This window comes from Eleginops maclovinus, chromosome 17 (genome assembly GCF_036324505.1).
Source record: "Eleginops maclovinus isolate JMC-PN-2008 ecotype Puerto Natales chromosome 17, JC_Emac_rtc_rv5, whole genome shotgun sequence".
NCBI lineage: Eukaryota > Metazoa > Chordata > Actinopteri > Perciformes > Eleginopidae > Eleginops > Eleginops maclovinus.
The window spans coordinates 15,314,469-15,328,662 of record NC_086365.1 but is presented as its reverse complement, the minus strand read 5'-3'; positions in this window follow the sequence as shown (position 1 = coordinate 15,328,662).

Here is a 14,194-nt window from a genome sequence, read left to right as displayed (position 1 = left end):
CTGTCCTCTCATCGCTTCCATTAACCATTTTTCATCTGTTACCCTTCGTCTTTCCTCCCCTCTCCTCATCCATACTGTCACCCCCTCCTGCTGTGCAGCGTTGCGGTAAAGGACAATGATCTCATTCACAGCCGCCTTGGGGAAAGCGCTGTGACACTCGGGCAGTGAAACCGGGCGTCCAGGACACCCTTGGATGATGATGAGGGAGGGAGTGGAGAGCACGTTTTGAGTGAACATTGAACGAGATGGATGGAGTAAAAAGGGGCAGAGAGGCTTCTTTCAATGTCACCCTGTAATCCAACACACTTCCTCTTTCTGCCACCCCCCTCCCCCTTTCCTCTCCCCATCGCTCTCCTGTCTTGCATGCTGTCTCTTTTATGAATGTTGTGGAGGATGCAGAGTGAAGTATGAGCAGAAAGAAGAGGCTGAATTTAAATGTAGTAACCCCGAGAGCATTCGGCTCGGTAAACCCTGAAGAGTTTTACTTCCCAACTCTCCACTGAGCTAATTGGTATAACATTTTTAAGTGAGCACAGTCAGGCTCAACTGGAGGCTGTCATTTAGTCTTTAATTGCACCGAGCAGCCGGAGAGCTGGAGCTGTCCAGTGTGACGGATATGAGGGACGAGGGCTGAGTTCAAATGAATGCACCTGTGCAAAATGTTAAAGTGTCAGCTGTTCTATAATTGTGTATCAACAATGGGGGAAGAGACAAGGAAAAATTGTGAGAGGGGTCTCTTGCAGTCGCTCAGCCCCCGGTTTTTGTTCTATAAGCAACATCTTTACTGTTTGCATCACTCTCAGCCCTCTCGACAAGTTATAGCTGTTTAAAGAGTCCTCTCCTGCTGATGTTCAGGTGTATATCAGTATGTAGTGTCTCTACTTTAAAGAGTCCTCTCCTGCTGATGTTCAGGTGTATATCAGTATGTAGAGTCTCTACTTTAAAGAGTCCTCTCCTGCTGATGTTCAGGTGTGTATCAGTATGTAGTGTCTCTACTTTAAAGAGTCCTCTCCTGCTGATGTTCAGGTGTATATCAGCATGTAGTGTCTCTACTTTAAAGAGTCCTCTCCTGCTGATGTTCAGGTGTATATCAGTATGTAGTGTCTCTACTTTAAAGAGTCCTCTCCTGCTGATGTTCAGGTGTTTATCAGTATGTAGTGTCTCTACTTTAAAGAGTCCTCTCCTGCTGATGTTCAGGTGTATATCAGCATGTAGTGTCTCTACTTTAAAGAGTCCTCTCCTGCTGATGTTCAGGTGTATATCAGTATGTAGTGTCTCTACTTTAAAGAGTCCTCTCCTGCTGATGTTCAGGTGTATATCAGTATGTAGTGTCTCTACTTTAAAGAGTCCTCTCCTGCTGATGTTCAGGTGTTTATCAGCATGTAGTGTCTCTACTTTAAAGAGTCCTCTCCTGCTGATGTTCAGGTGTATATCAGTATGTAGTGTCTCTAATTTAAAGAATCCTCTCCTGCTGATGTTCAGGTGTATATCAGTATGTAGTGTCTCTTTATGTTTCTCATACTGCCTGTGCTGCAGCACCTCTTTTCACCCTCTGTCTGAAACCAGAGCCCAGTCTGCTCTGATTGGTTAGCTGGCCCGGCTCTGTTGTGATTGATCAACCTGCTTAGAGATGTCCCGCCCCTTTAGCCACTTATCACGTACAATATGTTGGAGCGCTAGCCAATAGAAGCGCGAGTGTTCCGTAGTGATGTCATTATGTTCCGTAACTTTGGGATTTTAGCCTTTTACATGCACAGAAATGAATATAACTCACTACAGGAAAGGGAAAACTGCGAATAGACGAATAGAGCATCTATAAATCTATGAATTGACCTCTTCTTCGATTATTTTTTACAGTACCTGCTAAAACACGCATACCTTTTGCAATTTCTTTCGGAGAGCTGTGCCAAATGAAGAGCCTCATCATAAAGAAAATAGGACAAGTGACAGTTACATCACAACTTCACACACACACACACACTCACACACACACACACACACACACACACACACACACACACACACACACACACACACACACACACACACACACACACACACACACACACACACACACACACAGAGCTCCACAGAGGATTGCATTGTGCACGCTCCTGGCACCCCTACAGTAACCTACATATAGAGTACAGTCAATAAATGAGCTTAAACCAGCGTCTCTGAAACAGGGCGAGCCATTCATTATTGATGATCAAATTCTTCTGATGAAAGCCCTAAATAGAGCGGTTGCATAACAGATGTGTAGCGTGTGAGCTGCTGATGAGACTCTCCTATCCTTTCTGGCTTTTATGAATGATGGCAACTTCTAACAGTTAGCTCCAGGCTGCTGCCTTCCTGTATATCTCTAGCTGCCCAAATGATGGGATTTGAATTACTATTCTTAAAACACAAGTGTATTCAATAATGTAATGCATCCAAACCGGAATAGGACATCCAATTTGTGCCGCACTAATGCTGAACTGTCCCGGTTTTATGTGAAAAAACCTTTGCTTTTCTTCCAGCAACAACTCAGAGATCAGTGACAGGTTTCTAAATACTAAAGCCTCACTTTTACTGCAAAAAAAACCCCCCATGCAGTGTGGGGATTAATGCATTAAAGGGGGACCACTGTGATCTGTTACAAAGGCTGTCATGGCTGGACTTAAACCCGTTACAGGCTGTCTGACATAACAGAGTTACACCACAAAGAAGCTAGCTTGAAATATGTTTACTAAAGCTTGGCACATGACCACCTGTAAGAGGTAAAGAGATAAACAGTGAGCTTTAAAAAGGAAGGCGTGTGCGGAGGTTGAGGTACGTAATGTCCTGCATGAAACCGGGAAAGATCAGATATTCACTTCTGTGCAGGAAACTGGAAATGTCCTTTTTTTGTTGGTATAGTGTATCTGTGTGTATGTATACAGTATATGTTGCATGTATGTATATTCATTTAACAATATTCCTCTGGATATTCGTGTGTACGTAGGTCAATGGCAGTGAATTTAGGGTATTTCTTTATTCGTTGTTATTGTTTGTTTGTTGTTCTTACATATAATCAATACAAATCATTGTGTCATTTGTAAAAGCAGATGTGTTGCTCTCCATTGCTCAATGATAAACCTTGGATGTGCATCGTAGAAGCTCAGTACAATTTTTGTGATCTGAAAGAGGGCGGCAGCTTTTGTTATCTTTGACATACGGTTTCCATTCTTCATCTTCTAACTGGCTGCTAGCTCTGTATTTAAGAAACGATGTTACATGGATTAATTGGCAATTATTAAACCAAATTAGAAGGAAGTGATTCAAGGATAACACCTTGATAAATTCAGAGTAGGGGAATCTGATCAATAAAATACATGGAATCGAAATCAAACTCATATTTCAGATGGAAAAGGGAAAATTGGGTTGGATATAGAACATTATTTTATACTATCTATTGTAAACGTCTTTTTGTGGATTTTTATTAAGTTATTCAATGTATTTGTTACATTTTGGGTGCCCTGTAACCCTATCGTTTCTTAAAATGCAAATGTATAGCTTTTTCTAAGCAGGCAGCAAAATGAAGCTTAGAAAAGTATGTACAGTATGTCTAATGTGCCAAAATTGAATTTATCTGATGCTTTACGGCACAAAAAATGCATTCCTAATGTATATTATGTTGGAAAATACAACTTCCTAATAAAGAGAAAGATGCCCTAAATCTTCTAATCTCATACTCTCCTCCAGGAGGCATAGAAGGGTTTTCCCCACCATCTTTAACTGTTGAAATGAGCTTTTGTTTCAGGACACAACTCCAAAGCAGGCCATGATGATACCTTCACACACTATATTCAAACCCCCCAGGTATCCCAGTGTATGTCGAGCAGTGTTAACAGTCATAAAAAATGAATAAACCGAACAAAGACTAAAGCTGCTTCTCCAGAGGTGCCACAGCTGCAGCTGATGTCATTAATTATGGATCAGATGGGTTTACACGAGCTAATGAGCGAGCGTTGGCCAGGGTTATTGTCAGGATTCGGTAATCGGTACCCTTGACTTAAAATAAGACACAATCAAGGGTGTCACTTTGTACTGAAAAGTGGTAGGAAATGAGGACACAGATAAATATAAACATGCAATTTAAGGAAATTAACCGGTGTATTGGTATGAGGTAGATCTTTAGGGATAGGCTGGAAAAACCTGCATACTAGATGCTTTTACTTACTTATTGCTGCATTTTAAGAAGGTATCTTTTAGCAATCAGAGGGCTGCGGCTTTCTCTTTTCAAGCTTATGTTCTTTTTTCACACAACGCAAATTTGTACATTGCCTGCTGTCCTATTGTGCAAACCAACCCCTTTTAGCTTTGGGCGGTGCAGCCTTGTCAAGATGATGCAATATCAGTTGTATCTGGTTGGTCTTTTAGTATAAAAATACATAGATTCACAACACTGTGCAGGAGCAAGGGCATGACACACGTAATTAGTGAAATCACACTGACATTTTAACACTGATTTTGTTTGCATAACTGTCAAAGGGGGGCAGAGAGACTGAAACGGCAGGGCCCCAAACAAGGGAACAACTTGTGTATAATTAGTGTTCAAAAAGTCATTTGATACCTATAACATAGACACAAATACAAGTAGTTTTATTTATTTAAATAGTCAATTAATCTGGAGTTTTGCTCATATCCTTATATTGCACCCAGCTAACTCCAGCTAGAACCAATCATTAAAACAATATAGTAGCACTATTAAACAATTACGAATGAAAAGGGAATCAAAACTAACTAAACTAACTCAAAACTAATTTTTGTATGACTTTATCAAACGCTAAATAGAGTTTTCATCGTTGTAGTGTCTTAGCCAATCGTTACACAGAGCTTTCAACACGGGAGCGCCTTAGCCAATCAGAAGTCAGGCCGGACATCACTCGCAGAGAAAGGTAACAACATGTCAGATAAAACAGTATGAATGTTGTCAATTAAAACGGTAACACTTTGTACTTCGTTATAAGGTTGTAGATGTGTTTGTGAGAAGCCCAGCCCACTGAAAACAGACAGAAGATCTTTTGAATTGGTGAGTCTGTAAAGAAATACTTAAATAAATGCTACGTCATAACGTGCTAGGCTAAGCTAAAAACATTAGCATGATAAACAGTGCAATTAGCTAACTGTTTTAAAGCACAGCTGAGATAAAGCTGTTGAAAAACCGTTATATAATTTGTTGTACTTACTTGACACTTTGTTTTTCTACCCCACTACAATTGTAATGTCTTATTGTTTATTTATTGTATATATTTTTTTGTATGACTTTATCAATCGCTAAATAGAGTTTTCATCGTTGTAGTGTCTTAGCCAATCGTTACACAGAGTTTTCAACACGGGAGCGCCTTAGCCAATCAGAATGCAGGCCACACATCACTCGCAGAGAAAAGTAACAACATGTCAGATTAAACAGTATGAATGTTGTGAATTTAAAACGGTAACACTTTGTACTTCGTTATGAGGTTGTAGATGTGTTTGTAAGAAGCCCTGCCGACTGAAAACTGACAGAAGATCTCCTGAATTGGTGAGTCTGTAAAGAAATACTTAAATAAATGCTACGTCATAACGTGCTAGGCTAAGCTAAACACATTAGCATTAAATAAAAAACGGTGCAATTAGCTAACGATTTTAGAGCACAGCTAAACATAATAAAAGCTAAAATAATAAAAGGAATAAGAAAACAGACCTGACCATATTGTGTGCTACTGAATCACCAGAGGACAAAGCACAGAGCTTACTATCTAAGGGGCAGAAAATGAACCCAAAGACTACTTCCCAGTGTTGGTAAAACGTCCCACTTCGTCCCAAACCAACACAATTAGCTATGTTGGGATCTGGCCACCATATGCAAGGGTCAACACACACTTCCCTCCTCCAGACCTGCATCTGTAGAGCTTCACATGGACAGGAAGTGAGGGCAACATGTGACAGCTGTCAGAGAGCAGAGCTGACTTTAGATCAGAGGAGGCGGACACACACTCACACTTGTAGTACGAGATAGAGAGGAAACAGAAGGCCAGTCACAACCATTTCCTCTTCTGCTTAGCGGGCTAATTAGGAAGTGAGGTAATTAATCTGCTCCCCAGCTCAGGTTACTATAAACAGTCTGGCATATGTGTGTGTGTGTGTGAGTGTGTGTGAGTGAGGGAGTGAGTGAGTGTGTGTGTGTGTGCTGAAACATAGCATTTCCACTACAGCTGTCTCTGCCTATCAGTGCCAGCCAGGCGTTTGTGTTGGCTTGTGTAGGAAGTTGTTTGACAGGTAGCGAGGCGGAGGAGGGAGGCGAAAAGGCAGATCTGAGGAGCAGTACAGTCATAAAGAATATAACCCGGGGCTGTAGCACCATGTGGGCAGTCATGAATACAGCGTGATGCAGCGTAGATAAGAGTTAACATCCCAGAGGTCCTTGCCAGCACTTAGTTCTTGAGGGGAGACAGCAGAAAAGGGTTTTACAGGCACTCTACAGGGATCCAATCGACAGATCTATCACTGAGCTACTGTTGTCTGTGCAGCCGAGGCCACACTCAGATCGATTTTAAACCACCGGCCTTTCATGGAGCAAAGAAGGCTGAGTGGAGTTGAGACAGGTGTTGTAATAGAGGTAGCTTTTCCACTTGTTCGTCTTCGCTTCTGTACAACATGATAGTATTTAGAATCCAGACAGAGCACAGTGAGAGGAGGAAAAGCTGCAGAAAGGAGAACAGCAGAGTGGTTTTACCTCGACCAAACACAACTAGTTTTTGATCTGCTGTTATGTTAATGCAACCATTTCAACGTCCTTGTGTGACTACAGTATAAGAATAGCCCAGATGACAGTTTGAACTTTAATTACATTGCTGATGACACGATAAAGAAGGGCTTTTTGTGTTTTGTTGAAGGGCTTGAGAGAGACACTCATACTAGTGCTGGGCGGTGTAGCGCTTCATACTGAATACCGTGAACTTTATACCATATGATACAAAGTTTTCATGTACTGTAAAACCGTTGAAAAAGTGGCGAAGGGTGCTTGATCAGTGCGGCAGTGAAAGGAGTCCCCTATTCAATCATAAAGGAAGTATTTAAATAAAGTTTTGGGGACGCTGGGATTTGTTTGAGTTTTCAAACAGTGCTTTTGTTGTTCGTTGTTATGTGGTACAATAGAACGGTTTATATTTTGCAGTTGTTTCGTGCATTCTGACTCATGAGGCCCACCAATGATCAGGTGTTTTTTGTGGGGCTAAAACGTGTAAATAAATCATTGAAAAATAAATAAAGACCGTTATAATTTGTAAAACGTCCTTTACATTCTCAGGATTTAATACGTGAAACGGTTCACTTAAAACTGTTCAATTGTAGGAACTATGGCAGCTGTGTCTCTAAATATTCACATTTTTCCTGCTCTGTTAATCGTGTGTGCTACTCGAGTGAATCTGAACTATTTTAACTTATTATTTTACACATTTTTCAGCTTGCATGGCCCAAAAATGTTGTGAGTTTGCAGTAAATCTCCTTTTTTCTATTGAATTCTGCCATGTGAGTTATTGTGCTCATCAGAACCTGATATAACGTCTTCCTCTTGGCCAAAAAAAAGCCCATTTTATTCCCTAAAAATATTGAAAACACATGAGCCCCCTACTTTATCAGCATGATCACAGCAGTTTATTTTGACTCAAATACACACCGTCCTGCTGCTCGAAACACTCAGTAATTCTGTGTATTGATCCGTCCTGTCAGCATCACAGGAAAACAACCAGGGTTTGTTTTATCTTTCTGTCTCTGACTGAACGATCAGCAGCAGCATGTGTTCCCAGTATGAAACATGTGGAAAGCAGGCGTCCACACACACACACACACACCACCAACACTGCGCCACACACTACAGGAAGCAGAGGCAGCGACACTTCCAAACATGTGTGTGTTGTGCAAATGATTAATAGCCATATGATATAAAAAATGCAAGCTCTGGGGGGTAACAGATTAAGTGTAACGAGATAAAGTATATTGTTTTAAACGTGTCTCTGCAGTGCTGACTGTTTTAATGAGCTCCTCCCAAATGGAAAACTCCCGACTGTGTGAGGACGAAGGCTCCCTCTGACTCACAGATCAGTCATGCAGCGCTGCTTTGATCACTCAGGAAGTATGAAGGCCTGCAGTTACTTTTATCGCCCTCACCCCCTCCCCATTCATTTCTTATCGGACACACAAAAAAATCCCCAGTTTTTTCCCGTACAGGCGATGACTTGCGAGGATGTGGTCCCCGCTGTCCTCGTGTGGCAAATTCCTGTGGAGAGTTTTGAAGGGAAACTTTGAGAGGGTGAGTCAGGGGCGAGGACTTGCTGTCCACCACCTGGACGGCCGTCTCACGGCTCTTATTTCTGTGGTTGTTGGAGGAGGAATCGTGAGGAGTCTTGAGGGGGGAGACACCAAAGCAGGCTTCGAGCCGACGTCAATTACTCTGTCCCCTTTGAAATATGACATCAATGCAACATGTGTGCTTTAACCACAACCCGTTGAGTTACGTTTAAAACTGCAACCTCCAGCTTGTGAATTCAAATCAATCAATTAATTAATCATTCATTCAATTAATCAACCAACCAATCAAGACTTGGATGCAATTTCCACTAACATTTATTCGTATTTCTTTATAGTTTTTAATATTCTAGCTCCTGCTCCTTTATCCTACTCCTACACACTTTCAACATCTTCCTTTTTACTTTGTTGTTTTTGTATATTTATTCATCTTCATCCTTTATATATCGAAGTCTACTCTCTCTCCTTTTGCTTTTTATCTTGCACCGCACCTCTGCTGCTGTGACACCGTAAATCTCCCCGCTGCAGGACGAATAGTTTTTGGAAACTTAATATTTTTGTGAGACCAGGCTTGTGTCTCGCAGATCCCGAAGTTATCTGTTATCTGTGTGTCAGGAAACATCACCAAGCAGTGACACACAGAGCGGTGGAAGAGTTTGAACAGAAGGTTTTGTGTTTCTAATATACCAAATGAGTCCGAGACAACATGCTATACATGTGTTAGTGAGACTGAAAGAATATTCAAGTACAGTATTACTTCAAACTTCTACTCTATGTTGTATTAGGATACTTGAGACCGACTGTTGCATTAAGCACACGCATTTAAAAGCATGTACTGTATGTGCGTGCAATACACACGTCAACCCCCAAAGGAGCTTAGTCCTCTAAAAAGAAAAATGCTAACCTCTAAATAAATGTGACTATTTTCAATGCTTTCAATGACGTCATATCGCTCCTTCAACATCTTCCCTTTAAAGTCTATTTATTCCATTTGCTTTTCTCTCATGCCCTGCCAGCCTTCAATTTTGCTGTCATATTTTGGTGTGTGTGTGTGTGTGATGTTGCTCTCAGCAAAAAAGCAGGAAACAAAGAGCCGTCATTGTGTGTCTTGCTCTCCCAGAATTCAGTGCAGCAGCTGCTCTTCTGTTTCCAGTTTTTCAGACCCTCTCTACTTTGTGAGCAGTTTCCCAGGTGGTCGCTCTGTGGGGTTCGTACAGTTGTTTCTCACTTTGGACATAAGAAGTGATGCATGGAGGTGGATATGATACGCTAGGGGGGTAACGCTTATTCCTCCCTAATTGCAAATAATATGAAATCAATAACTTCCAGGTCACCGCTGTTTGACCTGCCATGTTTGTTTGATTTTAGCCAGAGACTTTAATCTGTTTCTCATCACAGATTATGTTCTTATCATCCTGTCAACTGAGAGGATTGTTACTCATCCTCCAATCTGGCAGCGTAAGACATCTTTCCCTCCAGTGACGAAGGGAATCGTTCCTTATTTTAGAGAATTTCAAGACGATTGTTGATGGTAATATATCAGCTTTTTGCTCATAGTCAAAGTCAATTTCAGAGCGCTTATGGTTACTCACTCGCTCACTCACTCACTCACTCACTCACTCACTCACTCACTCACTCACTCTATTTCATAGCGATTATGAGGCTCAATATTGACAGAGCTTATTAATCAATGAATTATTTGGAAGTTGCGCTGATTTCTGATTAAACTGTGTCATTATCACATCATTCAATCTGGTGGTGGATTCAGATAACCCAACGCTTCCACCCACTCTCCGTCTCCCTCCTACTCACATATGCAGCCAACAAAGAGGAAGAAGAAGACTGAAATACCCGTGGTGCATTGGAGACACTCAAAGGAAAAATGGAGCTAAGGTGATTTAAATCATTCTATATCTTCTATATCTACAAAGCGACATATTTGGAACCGAGAGGCTCAGCTCGGGATTTGGGGACAAAGTCCTGCTAGATATCCCGCATGATTATCCACTCCCAATTCATCCTCTGAGCTTTTTTTTAAATAAACTGGGACGCTGCCTCATCCAAAAAAAGGCCCCTAAAAAAAAGTCCATCCGTCTCCTCCGGGGCGTCGCTGATGCGCTATCGTGCATCTCTGATTGGCTGCGGGGACGGAGCTGTCCGGGGACCACCCATTTGTTTCACTGTTGTTTACGATCAATGCCATCCCACACACACACACACACACACACACACACACACACACACACACACACACACACACACACACAGCTTCAGGCACACTACACTGTGGATGTAATGTGTGTGTGTTCAGCCCACGTGTAATTATAATCCATTTGTCTGCATGGGGTTTTGCTCCAAATTGAAGAGGATGTTGTCAAGAGGAAGTGGATTTTTTTGTCAATATTGTTTGTAAACACAGATAGGCAAGTGTGTGTAGGTGTGTGTGCAAATGTAGCTCCTTTTTTGTGTGCTAGAGTCCATATATTTGCAGGCGTAGGTTTTCACCATATGGAGATGTGAAGGGTCTGTGTGTGTATCCGTGACACGTATTCATATTGATTTGCTGTGTGTGTGTGTGTGTGTGTGTGTGTGTGTGTGTGTGTGTCTCAGAGGACTGAGGGGAGAGCCAGGAGTGAATTTAAATGCGGGTCATTGTGCAGCTTGGAGATTGTCTGCCGCTCTGCGCTCAGGATAGAAATCCCTCCAACACGCCACGCATACTGAGCGATAAAACCAATAGCCTCCTCCCTCTCACTGCCATCGAAGGCCGACAGACCTGAGGAGGGGAGGGGAAGTGGGGGGGGGGTGGGGGCGGTGCTGGCAATGGCGGACATTGCAGGTGATCTGCAAAGCGCCATTCCCCACTCTTTGATGTGTTTCCCAGGCAGAGGACCGGGGACAAACCTGACAAGGACACTGGGATGATTAGATTGATGCAGGAATGTGTGTGTGTGTCCGCTTCTTATTTAATTCCTCTGACTCACTCATTAGACTGGGAAGCAGGTCTTTAATTATCTTTCATCACGGGCTAATTAAAGATGGAAGTGTGAAGGAATAGGTGCTTCTTGGCGTCGTTCATTTTCCATTTCAAAAAGAACATATTTTAATTGCGAAGTAGAAACGAGAGGTGATATTATTCATGATTTTTGGGTTTGTTTTCTTGTGGGCCTAAAGGATCCCAATGCCAATTTGGTTTTCTACTCAAGCCCCAAGCGTTGTGATAACAGATTCCCCCAAAAACGGGAGATCAGTTGAGAAAATAGGGATTTATTTACCGAAATCATAACCAATTTTCAGGATTGAAGTGATAAAAACAACAAGGATGAAGAAGAAGTTATTTATATATAATCCAAACAAAGTCCTCAGTTGAATTCTGGAGAGAAGACTCCGTACTGAAAGAATTGTTACCTTGCGAACACCCCCCTGATTTCCCGCTAATGGTACAGTCCAATTATCTTGTCACATCCACTTAACAGGTGTCATTCAGCCACTCAGCCTTTAGCCAGGAAGAGGTGAGCTAAAAGACACCAAAGGAGTTGGAAAAGAATAGTTCGTTCATGTCTTAAAGCTCATAAAAACTCAATAATGTTTTTATGTGTAGTCTTTGGTTGAGTGTAGTTCCTCCTCATGTTTCCCGGTGAGTTGTGATCTCAGGTTTTGAGAAATCTCCTTTTCTTACCAACACAAAGTCACCCAGCTGCAGACGTCCTGCCCTTTTCTCCCACAGCGCATTAATCCCCCGCCGCCTCACACTCTCTAATCCCCTTTGATGTGATATTCACATCTGCTAAGAGTAATCCTCCAAAGAGTATCTTCTCCACAGCTCTGCCTTAATCCAATTGGCTGTTTATACCAAAAACCTCTGCATCGAACCCCCCATTAGGCGGCTTAGCTGGGCGAACAAATTACCAGCCATGCTTTAAATGGATTTTAATTTATGACTGCAACCATTAAGGAGATTTCACCGGTGTAGGAGCTTAATGATCGAGATTTGCTGCATTAAAATGATAAATAACGAAGGTTTTTATCAAACAGTTTGTATTCCTTCGCTCTGTCAATCTATTGTGCGGTGTCTTTATGATCCAGCAGTCAGCTTAGTCAGACATTATGTATAAACGCTTTGTAAAAACAAAGGTAATGTAGTATAAGCGGTACTGTAAATACTATAGTTACAAGCATATATATCTTATTTCTACTCTAGCTCAAGTAAAACCACAACAGCATTAGGAACATATGATAACATATGTGTATAAATACTGAATAAAATGCAAAAAAAAAGAAATGTGGTTTAGTTTTTAAGATTTACATACAAATATAAAGATTGTGTTTTATTTCCCAGGTTCAATTATGGAAAATGTGTCCCAGTGATATTGGTTTAATGTCCCATACCAGCATCCTGTGTAGACATCATGCCATGAGGGAATCACAGGCCAAAAGAAGCACATTATATCTACTGATGAGAACTGTCCAATTAGCTAGTCATCACTCTGAAGAGCTGCACTAATTCCTGTGCTTTTTGGAAACGCTCAGAGGTGGGATAAAGGTCACATGATGGAAATCAGTTCCCCCTCCGGCAGACACACTGTCCTCTAGTGATGCTCTCCAAACCAGCGGGGGAATTTCTGCTGATACCTCCTCTATCTGGCGCTGTGACGTCACACTGATCCGGTGCGACCCCTGGGATAAACACCTAGCCTGAAGGTAGCCGGGATAAAGGACCCCCCCCCCACCTTCAAAACACTGAGCAAAACTCACCTTTTCAGAGCAGTTTGAACGTGATAAATGGGGTTTTATTGCTCGACAGGCGGCTTTCAAGTCCAGATCTAATTCATTAGGGCTGTTAACGGTTTAATAAAAGTAGCATTCGGCCAAAGAGGTAAACACGTTTGATTGAATTGAATAAATATAACCATTCATCTCATCCTGACTTCCTCATGCTCTTTGCTTCATTGCTTTCCCCTTAAGTTTCAGGCTGATTAAACGGGGTGTCTTTAGATCAAATTAGATATACTTTATTCATCAAAACATTTGGGTTTTCTTTTGCCACAGCAGCAGAAAGATATCAGCTATTACACGTAAGGTAAATGTGTGTGTGTGGGTGTGTGTGTGGGTGTTAAGTGAGCAGTGAGGACAGAATCTACGAGACCCATTTTAAGCATCCTTTCCCCCGTGTAGTGCACTCTGTGAATAATCTTATTTTGTATTTATATTTATGTTATACAGGAGGTGCATGTTATATGTTTCTGCAGATTTGGGAGCAGAAGTCGGCATTGGGGGTGATCTGTAGATGTTTTTCCCATTTATTTGAAGGGATGGACATTGTTAAGTCTGCAGTAGAAATTAGTTTATATATTTTATACCTTTTTTATATTTAAAATAAACATACTTAAAGTACCAAAAGTACTCGTAGTACTCATAAATATGCTGGTAAACGTGGCGCTTTTTAATCTGTGTATTGCTGCTGGATGACTTCAACCTTAATTGTTTAGTTTTTTAATAATTGATTTATGTTTTATATCATCTAATCGTCTGAATCTAAAAAGTAACCACTGATTAAAGCCTTCAAATAAATAGCAGTGGAGTAAAAGGTACAGTATTTGCTTCCAAATTGTACTGGAGAGAAGGTATAAAGTACAAGTACCTTCAAATTGTACTTAGTAAATGTACTTTGTAACTTTGCACCACTGGTTTTACATCAAAACCATCATCCTCTACTAAACCTAACCAGTAGTTTACAGCTTTAACTACGTGTACCTTTCCAATTCAACACTCAATATGCCTCCTCATATACATCTTAGTTTAAGCACATCAAACAACAGAGGAGCCACTTTCATACTTTAAATATAAAGGAGCAAAACCCAGCCTGCTAATTTTACTGAGAGCA